Genomic DNA, 22,549 nt, shown 5'->3' on the forward strand with positions numbered 1-22,549 from the left:
AAATCCACCGAAGAAAGAAAAAATAAAATATGAACAAAGGACTTCAAGAACTATAAGAACTAAGTTTTGCCAGAAAGTGAACAAAAACAGAAAAGAATTCAAACCGAGAACAACAATGTGTAAGAGATAAGGAGGGTAATATATTGACAGAAGAGCAAGAAATACTAAGAAGATGGACAGAACATTTTAAGGAAAGGCTTGAGAGAGATATGAGGGAGATGAACCCTGATATACCATTAGACCAAGCAGACCATAGAGAAAAGGGCCCACCAACAACAGCAGTAGAAAAATCAAAGAACAATAGAGACGCCATATCATGCATTTTGTTCATCGTCATGCTCTAAAAAATAATAAGAGATGTAACATTTAATACCAGAGGAACAATAATTAATAAAAGTGTGCAGATGATGTTGACGTAATCGCAACGTCTGAGAACAATGCTGCAGAGGAAGTGAAAATGCAAATATTCATCGCCTATAAATGTGACCATACCCAAATTAAGCAGATCAGATTACGTCGCAAAAAAAAACAAAATGCCAAATATATAAAACCTTAATAAGACCGGTACTCACATACCTATGGTTCAGAAACCTGGACACTCCCTAAAAGTGAGAAAAGATTATTAGCCACCTTTGAAAGAAAAATCTTGAGACACATCTTGAAAAGAATATGGCGAAGAATTTGGCGAAGAAAATACAACTTTGAACTATGCAAAATAGGATCCGGATATGATAACATTCATTAAAATAGAGCGGCTGCGTGGGATGCGACATGTGGAATGGAATGGAAGAAAGCGAAACAAAATGATGATGATAAGCATTTAACTACTACAGTATCTGCACTTAGTTTATTCGCAGCTATTCTCTTAGATTTAGTAATTCCTAGAAGTAGATGGCTAGATGAAGAAGGAAATAGATACTTGTTCACAGTACAATGTGAATTAAGGAAACCTACAGGGATATGCAATATAGAATAAGAGGCGGAAAAAGTAGCCAAGGCATTGGTCAAAAATGTTATCTCGAGGTATGAAATACCAAAAAAGATTATTACTGGCTAAGGTATAGATTTTTTAAAGAAGCATGGACAATGATGTAAATTGAGTAAAAATATCAAGTTTCCAAACAATTGAAGCACCTAGATACTTAGATGCCAAACTTGTCTTGTTCTTTTAGTATTTCAGTGCATTCATTAATAAAAAAGAAATTTCATAATAATTTTCTTTGTTCAATATGAATGTTTCTATGTCGAAGAAAATGAGGAAATTGTTGATTATAAAAAGTACTGATGACATAATATCAAAAGATTTGTAGAAAACGAATAGTCACAATCCACCAAGCACAGAATATCATCATCAATATAAAATAATCAACAATCAAACATACACAAATTAAGAGAATGAACAGTAAGAGAAGAATATCAATTAAATGTAAACATAGGCATATTTCTAAAAAAAAAGGAAAGCAACAATGCTGCAAGCGAAACAATCAATGGAATTCGATAAAATTTTCTATTCGTACGAAATTATGTATAAAAAGGATATTATATAAGTAATTTGTATTGTATAAAAATTATGTTCAACAACTTGAACATACAAGTGGCGATATAGAATAAAAGGTCCAAAGAAAAGTTGTGATAGATACTCTCTACAAACTCTGGGTACCGCTTCATTAGGCCGAGTCCGGCACGATTTCGCTGCAACTTTTTGTTTGGTTCTAGGACGTTTTTCCTTTAATTTTCCAAAAAATTTTCACCCGTCAGGCAGGCAAATCGGAAAACAAGTTCCGTCAGACAATATGAAAAGTTGTTTTTGCTGCTGTTAATGAAATTATCTTGAAAAAATTAGCTGGTTATCTATGAATTTCGTCACAGAAGATTTTGTGAGAAGTTTTGAATAACTTGCGATTTGAAGACGATACAGTAATAATGACGGATAACAAGAATGATTTGCAGAACGTAATGCAACGACTTAATGGACGCTGTCATGAATACGGATTAAGGATGAATTTGATAAAAAACTAAATGCATGATAATGACTAATCAACAGATGTAAACATCCAACTGATTGTTGAGGTTAGTGTAATTGAGAGTGTGGATACCTACAAATACTTAGAAACGTGGATAACATCAAATGTAGACCAAACCAAAGAAATTAAGACAGGTAATTGAAATAGCACGTGCATCATTCGTCTTTGTTGTCAGGATATAAGGTTAGCACTACGTCTAAGAATGCTTCGGTGTTACGTATTCACAACTCTTCTTTATGGCTTGTAAGCATGGGCATTAAAACAAGTGCATCTGCATAAGTTGACCGCCTTTGAATTGTGATGTTACAGAAAAGTCCTACGAATATCGTGAACCCAATGAATGTCCAACGCAGAAGTTACTAAAAAAATAGGAAATAAGGCTGAAATAATATTGACTTCCAAAAGAAAAAAACTTCAGTACTTGGGCGATGTTTAGAGAGGGTAAAAATACTCATTGCATCTTATTATACAAAGCAAAATTCGAGGAAAATGAAATGTGGGAAGACGAAGAATATCGTGGCTTAAGAACTTAAGGAAATGGTTTGAATGCAGTAGTGCAGAACTATTTAGAGCAGCAGTCAACATAATTAACATAGTCATGATGATTTCCAACCTTCGATAGAAGAGGGAACTTAAAGAAGAAGAAGAAGATGTTCCGACATGTTCGAGTCGTCAGACGCGTTGTGTGACCTATATTTATGATCAGACAATTTTATTTTCGTGTTTTTCTTATAATTTTTAAGCTGTTTAATTAAAAGAATACATTGTCTGACGAAAATTGTTTTCAAATTTTCCTGTCTGACGGGTGAAAATGTTTGGGAAAATTGGAGGAAAAACGCCTCAGAACCAAAAAAAGTCGCAGTGGGAAATCGTGTGAGATTCCTAATGAAGCGATACCCAAAGTTTGGAGAGATTATCATCTATCACACTTTTTTTGCCAACGGGCGCTTTAACTAATAAAATACAACGCAATGAAAATAAGTATCTTACAGAAGAAGAGCATTGTAATATTTAATAATGACATGAAATAAAAGTATTAAAAAAATAGTACTGTTAAGCAGTTAAAACATAAAAGTCAGAGAATTGTGACTAGCTTTGCACATAAGAAAAATGTTAAAATATCGAAAGATTACCTTTCTAATTTCCTAATTTCCTTCTAACCAAACACTGTGAACAATGAAACGAACTAAATGAATGGTTCCAAACGACATATAAACGGAAAATTACGTCGGTTGAGACAAAATACATCCACTAAGAAAAAGAAAAATACATAAAATAAAAGCAGAAGCACAACTAGGTCACCTATTCATGCACATGGGTCCTTAGTAGCGCTGACATTTAATTAAAAACTAATCAATCAAGCCATTTGAAGTGCAATAAAGAATCGGAAAGTAATCACGTCGAAAGGGTGACAGAAGTAATCTTGGAAATGGCTACAATTAATTAAGAAAAGAGATGAAGAAATCTATGAGTGCCATAATAAAATGTGTGTGTTAAAATTTCATGCATTCACTCTGAAACACAATATAATAAACCGTAGACATTAATTGTACATCTAGCTAAATATTTATGTCTTTTCACATAAACAATCTTTTTGGAATGTTCTACCTAATAAAGAAGTAAAAAATATACATTTTAAACATTTACATCAACCAGGTAATGATATACGATAATAAATATTTACAACCACTGACTTTATCCTACTAAAAGTTCGAAACGTCTCTTAATCGCACACAAAGTTATAGACAAACTAGGGGGAAACATTTCGTACCCAATATGTGAAATATGTCCAGTATGTAACAATTTTTTGCAGAACCAAACTGATCACTACATATATTATAACGACACGTAAATGAAATTCTGGAAGAAGACACTATAGAAGCGGCATGGAAAAATCTAGGACCTAACCTAACGTCAACAGCATGTGTAACCAGGAAAGGAAACATAAATCATGATAAATCCAACAAAGAGCATTGGGTCTGACAGGAAATCTATACAGGAAAACAATAACTACAAAAAAAAATAAGTCAAGCTAGTAAAAAAACAAAAGACGCATACTAGTTTTTGAAATCGGTTTCTACGGACTGCAAAGGCAGATATGGAGATTTATTTGAACACAGAGAAAAGAAAATAGATAAACTATAATAAAAAACAAAATAGGTATTATTACCAGAACTATTTACCTCACTGAATTGTTCAGAGCTATCAAAGATCGAATCTTACCATAAACTGGTTCCAAACGACATATAAACGGAAAATTACGTCGGTTGAGACAAAATACATCCACTAAGAATATTACATAGATTACAAAGATAATTACCAAAAATACAATGACCACCAGAGAGGAGTTCAAAGAAACATTAGAGAATGTAAAAAAACTTACGTCTTCGTTGATCGAGACAAAATTCCAAAAGAACTGTTAGTGTATAGTAAACCTTTAAATAGACCCAGAACGTTGAGCGCCCTGCTCAGTGAATTGAAAAAATTGTCAAGTGCTTTAGATACAGGAAATTGGAATTTGGAGTGAGATTTATAGTTGATAATAAATTAAAACACCTCATAACAGATCTTCAAGAAACGAAAGATCTTCTTTTACTGAAAAACTAAGAATACTCATAAAAATTCTTATATGCCATACAATACGGAACAGTTGGCATACCAGTACCACTATTCTAATTATTTACCAAATGTAACAACCCAACTACAAGTTTTTATGTTTTTATTTATAAATTGGCTTGATAAAAATAACATGATCGCAATTAATGCACATCTCATATAACTAAAACTATAATTAACGAAGTCTCTTCTCTTGGTAACAGCAGTACAAATTTTTGTTACTATAACGAAATATTATGTTCAACTTAATTAAATACGAAAAATTCTTTGAAATTTCTGAACAGAGTCCTGTTTTTTTTTCAAAATCTCCCCCTGTAACTGTAAAATATCTAGCTATAATGACAACACGTTTTTGTTACAAAATATCCACTGCTACTTAGGACTCAAAAACAATTAATTAGCTACTAAAATGTAAAGAAATTCAAATTACCCAAGCACAAAATATCGGTTATCGACTCATAAGACGAAACAGCCTTGTAAACACTATTTTAAGGTTAATTGTACATTATTACATAAGAAAGTGAAACATATTTACATGTACAGTCTTTTTTTCGTGGTGGTGAAAAAAGAATTTTATCTTTGTGGTAATTGCAGATGCGATAGGTAAAGAAACTTTTCTTATTCTACTCAAAACATAAATTAACTATAAATCTTACCAATACTACTTAGTGTTCTGGTTTGTTCTGGCTTGTTTGACGAGCGCCGAAAGCATCTTAGGTCAACTAGGGCATAATCAGCTTTTAAACATATTAAATTCCTTTCAAATCAAGTGAAGCATACTAGTTTTACATTTACAGAAAATAGATATTAGGTGAATGAATAGCTTTTAGTTCGATTGATTATTGAATGGGCAAAGGTCGTGAATACTGCAAAATGAGCAGCCCAACTTATATTTGTGATATTTTCTAAAATGTTGAGGAACTTGTCTGATGTGAAATATTTGTTCCAAATATCTGTTTAAATTGTTAGAATATGAAATAAATATAATGGAAAAAATGAGGAACAGATAGCGAGATAATACATCATCAAGCAAGAATGATGATTTTTCTGATTAACAAATATTACAAAAGTGATATTATTATTATACCGAGATAATCTACTCCGAGATCTATGAAACTTTATCGCGGTAGAGAGTCATTCTCGGTCGTGGTCCCTCATTCTGTAAGGTGATCACGGCCAAGTAAAAGCTCGATTTCAAATATTATGCTTCGACCCCCAGGTTTCATTCGTTTCATTTATTCATTCATTTCATGCATTTTACAACCTTACATTTCACCCCCACACGGGATGGAGTGTTCTGTCGCCTAGAAACCATCCAATCCCGAGGTACTTGTGCAATAATAATTGACTTGAAAGAAAAGAAGGAAAAAAACATTGCAGTCTCAGTCAGACGAAGAGGGACTAATGAAAACTTATCAGGAAAACCATGATCAAGCAGGGACTGGAAAAGATGCAGCGAGCAAGTATAAGTTGCATAGTGAGAAAACGATTTGAAGTACCTGACGAAGCAAGGCCTTGACAGCATCCTAATGGCGAAAACCATAAACATAAATGTAGGAGCTTATACATAAAATATCACCGAGCCCGTAGTGTGGAAAAGTCTGAGGTCCAACGACCTCTGTGTCAAGAGCAGATATAAGTAAGTGTTAGCCAAAAATCGCCTCCTCCATTGTATCTTCTAGACGGTTATACTTATAATAGTGAAATTTGTAAGGAGAAAATAGATGGACGTAGGCTTCTTAACTACTCATAACATTTGAGATAATAGATGACATAATAAATGACGTTACAGAGCCACTGTGATCGATAATTTTAAATGGGACCTTATGGCAAGTGATATCTCGTTTGAAAGGTATTGAACATACCTACTCATCATAATAATTTTGTTTCGGATTAAGCTGATTTTAATGAATAAATTAAATAAATACTAAAATTATAGTTTCGCATTTAATGACTAAAGACTAACGTCTGCCTCTAGTTATTTGTCAAAAAGGTGACGTTTTTCAATTTTCTAGTTGTTTTTAGTTTGCAAGTTTTTGGTAAAGTGTTTGTACCTTGAATATTATGTTTAATTATTGTTTAATGAGACGTTTAAATGTTTACATAGGCAGAATGTTACCGACTGTAGCAGACAAAGTAGCAGCTGTCTTAATAATTGGTAAACGTCTTTTTAATGCGAGGTACACCGATTTATCAAGGACACTTGGGGGAGCTACTTAGAAAGTTTGAAGAAACAGGTAGTGTCCAAGATGCCAAACGATCTGGTCGATCAACAATTAGTGATGAGCAAAAAATTTACATAATTGCAGAAATGGTAGTGAACTCTACTTCTTCTACAGCCCAAGATGCGTCTATCTGTGAAATCAGTCCAAAAACAGTACACCGAGATTTGACTAAAACCAAATTTAATCCATACAAATTAAAAATTGTGATGATGACCCCGACCGAAGCCTAGAATTCTGTGAAAATATGTCCACTTAAATTATCCAATAGCCAGATTACATGAAAACAATTTGTTTTAGTGACGGAAGTACTTTTTCCCCCAATTAACACACACAATGTGAAGTATTGAGGTGTCACAAATATTCACGTCTTTAGTGAAAAACATACTCAATTTTCAGAAATATAACTGTTTGGTTAGGTATTTTGGAAAACCACATAGTTGTGCTTGTGTTAATAACTTGGAAATAACAGCTTAAAATAATCTGCCATGCAGACGACGCAATACTACTCTTTCAGAGTGAAGATAATTTACAACGTTTGCTGCACCAATTTAATATAACTGCCAGAAAATTTAACACGTTGATTTCTCCAAAAAGACAAAATTAGAGGTTATAACAGCAAATATGTAAATTGGAGCTGCAAGGTCAAATAACAGAAAAAGAAGAAGAAAAATAACGCTTCAACAAGATGGTGCTCCTGCACACTATCGGTTTATTAAACTTTAAGTTTAAAGCGCCCAACAGTACCGACATTTTGAAAAACAACGAATTTTTGAAAAATGTATTGCGATTTTCCTTGACATTTTTGAAGAGTACGACAAGACTTTAGCAATAGAATGCATTACTGTCAGGATGTAGATGGAGCACATTTTGAACACTTAATATGAGAACTGGTTCTTAAATCTTTATTAATTAAATGCGGAACTACAATTCTAGTATTTACTTAATTTATTGATCAAAATCAGCTTAAACCCCAGGGTGGAGGAGACTTTTGGCTAGCATTGTATGGGTAGACTGCATGCCAAAGAGTTCTGTAATATACACAAAGTTAACCATGTATGGGATACAATCGGCACAGGAGCCAGAGGTTGTCCACAAAAGGGAGTTTTATCTCCTCTTTTGTGGAACCTAGTCAAAGATGGGTTGATAGCTAAACTCAGCAATGGACATTGTGGCCCATGAGAAATTTAATAGCATAATCAGAGACCTAATTCAACAGGACTGTATTTATAGAATGGACTTCAAATGACGAGCTTAACATAAACCCCCAGAAGCCCAAAGTTTTAAAATTTAAGAGGAGGAATTAAGAAGGACTAGGCTCTCTGAATCTGAATGGTACAAATTTAAATCTAGTAAGTGAAGAAAAGTACTTTGGAGTAATACTAGATTCGAGGCTTACTTGAAATCAGCACATAGTACCAGGCGCAATCATGAAAAAATGTAATGGAAACGGGTTTAAAACCAAAGATCTTATATTGGATGTATAGAAAATGGTAAAACCAATATTAATATATGCATCACTGGTATGGTACCCAAAGGTGCAGCAAAAAATTGCCATCCTCAAAATAAGCCAGAAACACTCAGTTTGCCTGTGAATTATAGGACTCTGAGGGGTATATGGCTAATATGGCATTTTGCATGCCACAACAGACAGACGTCTGCTCTTAAGATAATTCGCCAACGCACATCAACAACTACTATGGAGGTGGTACTAGACTTCAATCCACTGCACATCGTTTGATAAAGGGGGAGTCGAGAATATAATATAGACCGTGAGAAAACGTGATTAACATAATCGTGAGATCAGGACATAGAAACATCATAAATGAAATTAGGGATACCATATGGATGATGACTGGTCACCATACAGTACCCAGATTCAGGTCTAGGCATCTGCCCACGAGAAGAATAGGGCAGGCAAAACATAAGGCTGCAGAATTACACGGCTCGGAAGACTCGGAGAGTACAAGTAAAACAAAATTTTAGAAGAAAAAGAGAACAGAATAAAAACCGAAAGAAGAAAGTAGAAATTAGCTATAATCCATAAATTAAATTATTTAGGTAAATGCATTTTATACGTGTTTGTCTGCAACATAAATCTCACAAGTAAAATATTTAGATCACCTAGCTAATCTTAATATTGAATGACGATTGGAATCATTCACTAGATATAGAAATAATATAGGATGTAAAATAGAAAACGTCAGCGGCCTATTCCTCAAGAGTCTTCTGTTATGTTTCTACTATTTTGTTACACTGCATTAAGGCGCTCACCTTGTTAGATGTTATGGAAAAGAGAATACCAGCATTTAAAATCTGGATATACAAAAAAATTATCAAAATCTCGTGGGCCAAACAAAGTACCTACTCTATTGATGACGTTTGCTAACGTCCGGAATGATTAGTAGTGCATCCCAAGATAAAGATATCGTTACAAAAATAGTTGAACCAATAAGATGAACTGCCCGCCCTCAAGAACAAGAAACTCATTTAAGAATAATAACTGTAGTATAACTTTTGGGTAACGGAAAGTATCAGGTTAAAGATTAGAATAGAAAGATGCCAATACTATCAGTGTTTTCAATCGGAGGCGACATTTACAAACTTATATAAGATATCGATGGAAACTTAAAACCATCCCACCGTTGGAAAATGATGATCGTAATTTTTATGCCATAAAGTATTTCAAACTTTATCTAAGAATGTATTGATCGCCTAATGATTAGAACGGAATGTTGTATGGGTTATAAAGTTTCTACAGATACTGTGTTGTACATTATTGATATAGATAAAACATAAAATGCCTATAAGCATTCTTGTACAGGAAATAACAAAAATATGACTCATTTTATATTTATTTAATTGTTTTATATTTATATTTAAATATTCGTATGCACACGTTAATTACTTTATTGGTATTTATTTCTGCTAGTACTCCCATGCAAATAATCAATCTAATTAATTTCGAAAACGCTGTTTTCACAAATAGCGATATCGAATCTATTGCAAATCCGAAAATTCTTTTATTCAATGAACAACGCTTGAACTTGCATCATAAAAGGTGTTGAAAGAGTATGTATGCAATTGATATGCACTACCATGTTAATCTCCTTTATGGAAATTATTTAAAAATGCAACTGCACATTGTGTAGTAGCAATAAGTTTTATATATAACAAACAAAAGACAATTAGTAACTGACGAAACAATTTTTTGTGTACCAAGATATTTAAAACTAAAATGAAGTAGATTTTTTAGAAAATACCACTTTTAGAAGTGACAGAAAATTAAATAAAGCAAAATATCATTAGAAAAGGTTATGTTAATGAAAATTAACCATGTAAACAAACATGACGAGAAACTGATTAAATAGTGGAAGGAAAATAGTCTAAAAGCGTTTAAAAGTTAGTGATACCAACATAAATGAGTAAATATTTCTGTAGGCAACGCTTCAAATAATTATACTACAGAAAATATTAAACTGTATTTACATACATGTGCACAAAAAAATAAATAACCACAGGTTGTGCACAGACTGATATCAGAATCCTAGGAAAACTATATGCAAGACTATTGGATATAATAATAACAAAGGCATAATGAAAAAAATCACAATAATAAAAGTCAAAATAAACTGCGGAACAACTGCATATCTGCAGATTAACTACAAAAGAATAGAAATATTCGACACACAACGAAAAACATTAAACCGATTGAAGATAGAGGAAATCTAATGGTGACAAATTTAAATTTAACACTAAAGCTAACACTAAAATAGAAGATGAGATTTCAAGAATTAAAAATAATTAGACGGCTGTGACAGGGGTGTAGCTTGTCACCATTTATATTTGATTTTTAAGGTGAAAGTGCGCGTTGAAGAAAATCTAACAAACAAGTACTAACCGATTATTACTTAGGCTAGAAAAATCGTTATAACATAATCAAAACAAACAGTTCCGAAACGAAATTAGCAAACTAAAGGCAGATATGGAGAGGAGATACCTCTAGGAATAATCAAAACGATCGAAAAGATCTACCAAAACAACAATAAAAGTTAAAGTAGAACAAGAACTAACAGACCCTATTGAAACTGGCAATGGGATAAGACAGGGAGATTCCCTGAGTCCTCTATTGTTTAACCTGATTATGGATGAAATAATAAAAAAAGTAAGGATACCAAATGGGAGAAAATCAACCTCAAATAATCTGCTACGCAGACGACGCAATCTTCACAGTGAAAATTATTTTAAATGAATGCTGCACCAATTTAATATAACCGCCAGAAAATTCAACATGTTAATGTCCCCAAAAAAGACCATCCCAAATCCATGGTTATTATTAAATTGGAGCTAGAACGTTAAATAATAGAACAAGTGATAGAGTTTAAATCTCTATGCATCACATTATCTAGCTACGGAAAGTTCAAAACTGAAGTGGAAGATCAAGTAAACAGAGCAAACAGAGCCGCAGGTTGCCTGAATGAAACAATATGGAGAAATAAAAATATCGGGAAAAAAATGAAAGGCAGAATTTACAAAAATGATTATTAGACCAATAATGACATACGCGGCAGAAACACGACCTGACACACACACAGGACAAAAAGGGTGTTAGAAACAGCAGAGATAAAAATACTTCGAAAAATGGATGGTAAGATACTATGGGACAGAGCTAGAAGTACCGATATACGACGTAAATGCAAGGTGGAGAACATCAAGAACTGGGTAAGGAATAGAAGAGTATAGTGGGACGATCATATAAGCCGAATGATAACAGATAGAATAGTAAAGGCGGCAAAAGACTGTTCGCCTATAGGAAGACGATCAGTAGGAAAACTACGAGAACGATGGAACTTCAACTTACTGGAGGCACATTGAAAAACAGACAGAGTCATGTATATGTAAATAAAAGAAGAAGACGGAGATGAATTTTTAATTAGTTTGATAAGCAGGTCTAAATAATTTTTTTAACTTTTAATCGGCTACGACTCGCCACAACTTGATCATGTTTGGACTTAACAAGTAACCCCTCACCGTGGGTACAGCACGCTGCATTTTGTTTTAATATTTTTATCCATTTCTCCCCAAATGACTACGTTTCTCACGACACCATTTAACGCAGTTAATCCATGTCTTGTCAAAACTTGGATGTTATATTAGGCTGCAGTCACAGTAGCGCGAAATTCAGCTGTTTATACAGTTCAGCGTCCTCCCGCACTAGCAAACTCAAATATTTTCCATGGTATGATGGTATACTAGCGCTCAGCTTGTTTACGTTTCACCTAGCCAATCTTTAGCATTTCCTCGGCAAAATAAAATAAAATGTGCCGCCAAAATAGGCTCTTTAGTCCTTTTGCTTCTCAAAATATAGTTACAACTATGCTAGCTTTACCATAAAGTTAGCATATTCATTGTTTGTCGGAAACGGTTACAGCTATAAATTGTTTCTTGGCGTAAAACTTTGGCAACAAATTAGCAATCAATTCCATGCGGTTCGCTTTTTGGTATCTCGGTTGTTCCGGGGGTGTGTTTTGAGCTAGGGTATGATGGGCTAGTTTTTAGGGATTTGTTAATATACCTTCTTCTTTTTTAAGTGCCATCTCCGCGGCGGAGGTCGGCAATCATCATAGCTATTCGGACTTTTGAGACGGCTGCTCTGAAAAGCTCATTTGATGTACATCCGTACCACTCTCTCAGGTTGCGCAGCCATGACATTCTACGCCTCCCTATGCTTCTCTTTCCTTGGATCTTTCCCTGCATAATCAGTTGGAGCAAGGTGTATTTCTCTCCACGTGTAATATGTCCGTTAATATACCAATCAACAGCAATTAATAAGCAATAAAATATGACGCCAAAATGAGCCCTGCACTTGCCAAAATATAGGTATATATATGCTAGCTTTACCGTACAGTTAGCGTACTTATCCACTGTTTCTCGGAAACGGCTACGGCAATAATTTTTTTTCTTTCAGGGAATTCAAGATTTCAGGGAAAGAGACTATAAACTATCATTATTGGCAATGGCAATGGAGAAAAAGGCTAGGATAAATATAAAAACTATGGTTTCAAGGAGACAGAGTGGACACGCATGTAATAGTTGAAAACGTAAAAAGACTAGACGAAATTGATATAGAAGAACTGAACCAAGCTCTGCAAGAAACAAAAAATAGCAAAATGATTGGACGTGGAGTTGTGGAAATAAGGTAGCTTTATGTTGTACTTATGTATACTAAATCTATTTAATATGTATTGTCAAAGGCTACGGTACCAGATGATTGGAAAAGCACAAAAAGATATCTTTAGAAATTACGAAAAAACAAATTTATAAAACTACATGGAATAACAAGAAAAACAGCAGGGACTCCAACGGGGTGAAAGGGTTTTTGCTAACGTAAGCAGAAATAAACATTAAGTGAAACGTTATTATAAATGCAATTAAAAACTATAGAATATACAAAATATTATAATGGAAATATAAGTAAACAACAGAAGGCTACTATATTTCTCCAACTGTTTTTAATATATATGTCTACAACATAATAGTGTAACACTGCCGTATTACAATAATATATACAAGGCCTGAATCGCTCACTGTCGGAAGAGAATTGGGCGGGGTTTTCATAAACATATAGAAACTATATCGTATTTTAAATCCAAGCACAATTAGATAATATGAAGTTATAATTTATTATTGGACGCCACCCCTGGTTTATCCTCGAAGGGGAAGAGAAAAAAAAATTAAGATTTATTGAAAGTTTACAAGAAAACTATTCTTTATTATTTCTTAGTAATGAACAAAAAGAAAACATTAAAAGTTACGTCATCCCAAAGGGATTCCAAAATATTATTTTATGTTAACATTATCATAAACAAAAAATCTTTGTATCGTATTAAATTAAGAATTGGTTATAAAGAAAATGAATGTATATATATATATATTAACCCCAAATTTCGAAATTTGTTTACATTGAAAATAATATAGTTATTTATCAACTAGCAACAATGAAGAAAATAAATCTTTAAATTAAATTAGAACACTTCACTATATTTTCATTTTTTTTTTTGAGTTCATAATCATTTCTGTTGTCTTGAAAGTAGGTATAATAAAAATTAGTACAACCTTAATCTGCTCTGTTTCTCTTCTTGTTTAATAAGTCACCAAATAAACCATTGATTCAGCTACGTACTATATAAAATCACCACCATCCTAGATAAGAGGGGTTAGGGATTCCAAAAAAAGATACTGCTACTGGGCCATGATCTGGAATAACTCCATAGCAATACTATCTTGCGACGAGTATTAGAAATATAATAGCAGCATTATAGCCTCTCCAATAAGGGTCTAAAAAAATAATATATCTATCTGAACTGAAATATGGACAAGAAAAGGATTTATTAACTCACCTCTGAATTGAGACCAACTTTGGAAACACGTCTTAACGGTTGGACGGTCTTAACAGAAAAGAGCGAAACGCTGTCATGGCGCCTGAATCTGGAAATTGGGCGTGAGTGACAAGTTGAAAAATATGCTCATCTACCGGATATATTTAGGAATTACAGAAGAATCCTTGAGTCGACTACAGGTAGGTACTTGACAGATAGATGGGGCTATTAGTTTTATTAAAAAAAAAATATAATCGAAATATATAATGAGTTTCTTTTAAATCTTTTGAAACGGTTACACAGCCCTCCCCACGATTTCAACTGGGTACCAGCGTGGAATCGGACTAGGCATGGTGGCACACCATACTAACCTTTTCAAAAGTGGAAATAGATATACGGAGAAGTAAGACAAACAGAATGGACAAATGTAGCTACAATCTGGACTCACAGAATCCTTCTTTCACAACTCACGTGGGAACAACTCAAAGATTTCAGAACAAAGCGAAACAGAACGCATAGAAATGACTCAACTATAAAAATGTAAACAAAAAAAATTGCATGCTCACTCTCAAAATGCATAGGGTATTTTACCTATAACCAATATCATGAACAAAGCGGAATAAAACAAAACATATCTACAAATCATTATTTGAGACCAAATGCTCGCATTCAATCGAAACAATATAATTAAGATATTATTATTTGAAATTTCATAAGTAATATAAAACAAAACATACTAGTGTTGTCACCAAGATACAAAACAGATAATTTACTGCGTAGTCGTTATGAGACCTAACACAATAAAACACAAAAAAAATAATGTTATCGTTTGTTCGGAAGCGTAGAGTCTTTCATCTATGACTTAATCCACGAATAACATAAGAATAATAATACAATCGTATCATTAACGCCATAAGATACAAAATACAAATGTGTCATCGTTTGTTCGGAAGCATAGAGTCTTTCATCTATGACTTAATCCACGAATAACATAAGGTAATAACGCAGTGCGTCATTATAGACACATTTAGAAATACACAAATAAAAGGAAAGAGTTACTAATAGTTCAAAATTGGGTACATTAAAGTTCTACAAAGACAAGCCTTAATAAGTTTACTGGGAAAGGTAGACATCAGAATTTCTGTAAGACACATCTATATTTAGAAACAAAAAAAAGGTGATGTTTAGTTATTAGTATGACAACTAGAATTTGTGATAACTAACGTGTATCATCCGCCTATAATAGGGACAACATTGGTAGGTCAACTTCGGGTAGGGTCAACTTCGGGTAGGGTCAACTTCGGGTAGGGTCTAAATAATTCTAGATTACATAACTAAACAGGTATTGGAGAACTAAAAAAAGTTTCCTGACGCGGGAGGCTGTTATTCTAGATTTATTACTGAAATAAAATTATGAATGGCTTATCATTCCGACGAGTCAACTAGCGGGAATCCGCTTACTTCATCCCTAGCCTTCCTCAGTGTCTGGCCATTCAGAATATAGGATGTTAGACAGCAATAATCTTTTCAAACATTATTTTGGGGGGTTTCGAATAGAGAGTCGAAATTCGAAGATCTCCACACTAAGAGTAAAACTTAGGCAAATGAACAGATACTATAATGAACTATCATTGGTAACTAGACAGAGGAATCTTGATATCTTTGGTATAGATACCAAAAAAATTACTTGGATTTATAAATCCGTAAAATAAGATAAATTGAATTTTGTATCCACTTGAAGACAACTAAAGGTATGTACAATTTATTGTAATATAAACTAACATAAGCATAAAAATATCACATTCTACCAAGGCATTCTAAAAATAAAATGAGATTAAATTTTGCAAACACCCTTAAAATCAATATAGGTTTTTGGTCGGGGTAGCACAAACTTAAGATCTCGATCAATACAAACTAGAGAGAGAATAATACCGAAGTAGAATAAGATAAGATAAAAATAAAATTTATGTCGAAAAGAAATACGACATATATACATATATATAGACATATTGAACACAATAAATGATCAATATTATAATAATAAAAAGTAAAACAGTTCAACGAACTGGGGTGCGAGCCAAACTGAGTTGCTCTGGAGATCGACGTGCGGAGTCTCCTACACTACTTCCAGAGGCTCGTCTCTTTGCGACAACATCTGAGATACACAAAATTATTAATTGGAATAGGGATAGGTCCACTAATCCACTTGACTATAGCAGGATGCTCCCTGACTAATAGTCAACACCACCGACATAAAACAAGGGTTGTCGAGACAGCTCAAAAAAAAAAATTGAAACGTGTCAACTTCCTGAAGGGAAAGAAGCACTAAGGGACAGATTTGCCGAAGCAAAGTGGTATTCAATGTACTAAGTACTAGGGTATCAGTGCTGTACTGACCCCACGCCAAAAAAATTTGGAAAGGAAACGAATCCTCTCCAGGATAAAGTTCGCGTTAGCGCAACTCTTCCTGTACACGGGCCACGGAGGGATTGAATAGTCGCTGGAGAAGGTAGCAAAGATTAAGTACGCAAGGCGCAAAGGGAATCAACTAAAAAATTAAAAATTAAGAATGGACTGGAATTAATTAATTAATTAAAAATTAAGAATGGAACATTTTAGAAGAAAGGTATTAAAAATTTAAGAAAACCGATTTATTCGGTTTCAGACAAATCTGAATTATCCGACGAAACACTGACTTAGGTAAGTTTTAGGTCTGAATAAAACAAAAAAATAAACAAAAATCACGACATATTTACATGCAAAATTAAACTGGATACTCGATTTGATGAATCGACATTAGGTACAGTTCGTTGGCTATTAGGCACAACGACCAATGGCAGATTTCTATAAATATGGCTCTAACCTAACCAAAAGTGTGGAACAGACCAGTGTTAAAGTTTCTGGGAGCGAAAAGAGGGATACTTCCAGCTTAACAAAGGCGGGTGGCCAACAACACAGCTTAAACAAGCTTCGCTATGGTTATCCACTAGGTAGACAACCTAAATAGCATCAAACAATAATAAAGTTGACTATCACAGTCAAGCAATAAATGAATTTCCAACAACTGGTTGAAAATTGAACTAACGCACAAGAAGAAAGACAGGATGGCCAATAGTTCCATAAGAATATCCTCTGGGATTGATCACAGCGGAAAATTTCCAAGCAAGGAAACTTCCAATAGGACAAAAGAAGAAAATAAATCCAAACCGTTAATACACAATCTTGGAGAAGAAGAAAGAAAATGGGTATATGGCATACAAACCATAATCGATACACAAACAGTTCAGTTTAAAACTGTTGTTTCCAAAAGAAACAAAAAAAAATAGTAAGAGTCTTCCACGAAACAAAAACTTACGATAAGACTTAAAAGGAACGGAAGAATCATTAAAATCTTCCAAAGGAATAGAAAAATATTACAGTCCATCGTCAATAATAAAAAATCATGATGTTGGATGTAACACACCACAACAATAAAAAAAGTTGAACAGTAAAACATTTTTGACACCTAATTGAATCCAATATGGTCGTCATACAAATCACAAAGAAATGTTTACCATTCTTTAGCAGAACTCTAACAGAGTTAAAATAATATAAACTTTTAATTCTCAGTGGGTCATTTAACGGTAGTACCAGAACTATCTCAATTGTTAAACAAACGTGGTCTTAACGTAGACATAAAGATAAAAGGTAAATTCACAATAGGCGGCAGCGGGTTGTTTCACCTCTGTATATACAAAGAGTCACAATAGACAACAGCAAACTACTTCAACCTCACTTGTGCCATATCATGAACACAAGATAATAAATGAAAGCTTTTGAGCCTTAGCCAAAAGTCTCAAAGCAAAAAGATATATGTGGTCTAATAAACTATTAGAAGACCGCAAAAATGTCAACGACAAAAAAAGAAAGCTGCTGCGTATACAACAGTCTGACATCACACAAATAACTCAAGATACAATAATACAGGTCACGTGCCTGTACGTCCTACAGGACATCTCGAGAAAAAAAAGGTAAAACCACAAATAACAATAAATTCCAGTACCAAAAACATACTTCTACTACATCTGACCACACAAAGACATAAAATTAACATAACAGAAGGAGAATAACAATATTTCCGCTCTATATTCTCAACAAAGACGCCTTAGGCAGAGAGAAACGAAATTATATCATTACTTCCTTATACATTCAAAACAAAAGAACCATGGACTGTAAAATATAGAAAGCATTTTCCTTTTCAGGAAATAAAATTTTCTTTTCAAAGTACGAAAAAGTTAAACTATGAAAAAATACATTTTTAAAATAAACGAAAAACAAATTAAAAAGAAAATTTAACAGATAACAGATATTATATCAAAAACATCCAAAAAAGTATTCTGCAAAAATCCAGATAACACATTTTAAAATTACGTAGGTCGGGACAGCCTGTATATAGGTATAATTCCCATATGTTTGCTGCGAATAAAAACCATGAATCAAGATCAAGAAATAAAATTCACTTAATTGATTTTTCAAATACCGAACGCTAAGAGCCATTTCGTTTATTTAAAATAAACACATTGAGGAATATAATTATTATGGTTCTATCAACAAATAAGACTGAACTGCAAAGAAAGCCATCGTTTAGATACGAATTAATTTATGGACATAAACAAAATTTCTCTAACATGGAATGTTTACATAGACGGACGGGGAATAAACAGACGATTATCTTACCATTCAAAATACGACCATTAAAATGCACACGTAATAAACATTCCAAATACGTATTATGTATTTCACAAAATTAAAAATACGACGAGAATATTTCTACGCAATTTTACGAAGATTAAAAACGAATACATATAAATACTTTGCAAAAAATTCTAAAATAGTAGCAGTGTTGATTTAATGAAAAATTGGATAAAACAAATACACAATTTAACCAAAAAAATGGTTCAAAACATACAGACTTAATTAACCACATACAGGGGGGAACAAAACAACTAGAGTCTAAAATACGAAATGTAAACAGAAATCATAAACATATTACGTTGTTTTTATAATGAAGATACACGCTCCACGATTGGCGCGCCATTTATGTAACACTGCCGTATTACAATAATATATACAAGGCCTGAATCGCTCACTGTCGGAAGAGAATTGGGCGGGGTTTTCATAAACATATAGAAACTATATCGTATTTTAAATCCAAGCACAATTAGATAATATGAAGTTATAATTTATTATTGGACGCCACCCCTGGTTTATCCTCGAAGGGGAAGAGAAAAAAAAATTAAGATTTATTGAAAGTTTACAAGAAAACTATTCTTTATTATTTCTTAGTAATGAACAAAAAGAAAACATTAAAAGTTACGTCATCCCAAAGGGATTCCAAAATATTATTTTATGTTAACATTATCATAAACAAAAAATCTTTGTATCGTATTAAATTAAGAATTGGTTATAAAGAAAATGAATGTATATATATATATATTAACCCCAAATTTCGAAATTTGTTTACATTGAAAATAATATAGTTATTTATCAACTAGCAACAATGAAGAAAATAAATCTTTAAATTAAATTAGAACACTTCACTATATTTTCATTTTTTTTTTTGAGTTCATAATCATTTCTGTTGTCTTGAAAGTAGGTATAATAAAAATTAGTACAACCTTAATCTGCTCTGTTTCTCTTCTTGTTTAATAAGTCACCAAATAAACCATTGATTCAGCTACGTACTATATAAAATCACCACCATCCTAGATAAGAGGGGTTAGGGATTCCAAAAAAAGATACTGCTACTGGGCCATGATCTGGAATAACTCCATAGCAATACTATCTTGCGACGAGTATTAGAAATATAATAGCAGCATTATAGCCTCTCCAATAAGGGTCTAAAAAAATAATATATCTATCTGAACTGAAATATGGACAAGAAAAGGATTTATTAACTCACCTCTGAATTGAGACCAACTTTGGAAACACGTCTTAACGGTTGGACGGTCTTAACAGAAAAGAGCGAAACGCTGTCATGGCGCCTGAATCTGGAAATTGGGCGTGAGTGACAAGTTGAAAAATATGCTCATCTACCGGATATATTTAGGAATTACAGAAGAATCCTTGAGTCGACTACAGGTAGGTACTTGACAGATAGATGGGGCTATTAGTTTTATTAAAAAAAAAATATAATCGAAATATATAATGAGTTTCTTTTAAATCTTTTGAAACGGTTACAATAGGGAATTAAAAACAAATGTGACTCAGGAATTTTTCTGCATAAATACCATCTCCAATTCTCTCCTATATGAAGGCGACTTTTTGTTACTTATCAAGACTGGAGATAAGCTACAAAATATGCCAAATATAATGTACCTCCAAGACCTACGAAATTTAAATTTAAAATTTAGACCATTAAAAATCTCAGCTTTAAAATAATACAGTATGCTGATGACTTTCTTATGTATTCTTCTACCAAAAAATACGATAACTGCATTCAAACTTTAGAAAAAATACATGATAGATCCAAAAATTGGTTCAAACACAATGGGTTTGAAATTGCATCAAGTAAATCAAGTATTACTATTTTCACTCGACACAATATACCAAAACTAAATCAGATAAAATTGAATGGGTATGATTTTAATTTCAGTTCTTCAATTAAATATTTGGGATTGATTCTCGATCGCAAGTTAACTTGGAAACTTCACGTTGAGTTTATGTTGGATAGATGTAAGAAGGGTCTAAATTTCCTCAAATCAATTACAAAAACATGGTGGGGTGCAGATGTGGAAACTTCTTTGCTTTTCTTCCGATCTTATATTAGATCAATTATCGATTATGGATGCATATTATATGGTTCAGCAAGTAAACATATTCTGAAAACAATAGATGTGTTTCAAAACTCAGCATTGCGTATTTGTTTGGGTGCCATGAAATCGTCGCTTATTAATGCTCGACATGTGGAAGCTCTAGAAAATCCTTTGGGCTATAGAAAAGAATACCTCAGTCAAAAGTTTGTTATTAATATACAAAATCGTAACACTACTCTACTCAAATATCAGAAAACTGAACGAAGAAGATTTAACTAATCGATATTGGAGACTTAAGAACTCACCTCCACTTTGTGAGGCTTTTAGAAGCCTGACAAATTTTGATTATGACTTCAAATCAGAGGATAATCTTCACATCGAACATTTTTATTCGTGCTTGCAGCCCATTACTGTGATACAACCGAATTACCATGTAAATTCTTCTGTTAGCTCAAATATTTTTAGGTCTAGTCTGTCAGACTCTTTAGTTATTTATACGGATGCCTCAAAGTCTATGTTTGGTACTGGGTGTGCTTTCTACATTCCATCAACTAATACAGAAAAACTTTGTCGACTAAATCATAGTTTTTCAATCTTTAGTGCTGAAGCTGTAGCAATATATGAAGCATTAAGATACTTTGAAAAGACTCAGAATACATCTGTTACAATAGTATCTAAATCATTGTCTGTTATGTTAGCAATTGAAACTTTAAGTTTTCCTAGTAACAACTCAAATATATACGTCTTCCAAATTAAAAAACTTGTTTATGACCTTCATAAAAACCGAAGAGTTGTTCATTTTTTGTGGGTTAAAGCACATATAGGTCTTAAATACAACGAACATGTTGACCTATTAGCTAAAAAGGCCATTGATACCGGAACGCAAGCTGATCACCAAATCTGTAGACAAGACGTATTAACAATAATTAAAAATAATATCAATAGTAAATGGAAACAATCTTGGCATATATATAGTACGCAGTCTTCCTCGCAATATGCTTCTATACAGCCTTTAATCCCAAGAGATTATTGGTTTAAAAATTATTCTGTTCCACGAAGGTATATAACATCCATAATTAGAATAAAATTTGGACACGCCTGCTATCCTAGTCATTTGTCCAAACTAAAAATTGTAAATTCAAATTTATGTCCAGACTGTCAAAAAGAAGGTGATCTAGATCACATTCTCTTCGAATGTAAAAAATACACAAAACAAACTGAAGATCTAATAAAAAATTTAGTCAACATCAAAATTTTTCCTCCGTACAATATGTGCTATCTGCTATCTCTAAATATAAGAGCTGTAAATAAGTGTTTGATGGAATTTATTTGCAAAAGTAAGCTTAATATTTAACTGTAATTAGAATCCTAACCTCTGTTTTACCCCATTTGTTATTACCTTTTATCCGTGACCCAATCTAGTATGTCTTAAAAGCAATGTCTTGATGGGTCCATAGACGAGAAAAGAGTGTCCAAGACCTACGAAATAGTCTGCAAAAAATGCTTGTATTTTG

At 33.1% G+C, this 22,549-nt stretch overlaps 2 protein-coding genes across 5 annotated transcripts in view; one reads left to right on the top strand and one right to left on the bottom strand.

The window, feature by feature from the left end:
• LOC140441268 (uncharacterized) overlaps positions 1-22,549 on the top strand; it is a 208,824-nt gene that overhangs the window by 174,695 nt on the left and 11,580 nt on the right. Inside the window, exon 6 of one of the 2 annotated variants that reach the window (XR_011950973.1) lies at positions 12,831-13,061. The exons of the other annotated variant lie outside the window; for it this stretch is intronic. The gene's annotated coding sequence lies outside the window, so the exon portion shown is untranslated. The remainder of the gene's footprint in view (positions 1-12,830; positions 13,062-22,549) is intronic. 2 annotated transcript variants of the gene reach the window in all.
• Positions 1-22,549, bottom strand: part of msi (RNA-binding protein musashi) — a 579,058-nt gene that overhangs the window by 124,596 nt on the left and 431,913 nt on the right. The window lies entirely within an intron of this gene.

This window comes from Diabrotica undecimpunctata, chromosome 5 (assembly GCF_040954645.1).
Source record: "Diabrotica undecimpunctata isolate CICGRU chromosome 5, icDiaUnde3, whole genome shotgun sequence".
In the NCBI taxonomy this organism is placed as follows: Eukaryota; Metazoa; Arthropoda; class Insecta; order Coleoptera; family Chrysomelidae; genus Diabrotica; species Diabrotica undecimpunctata.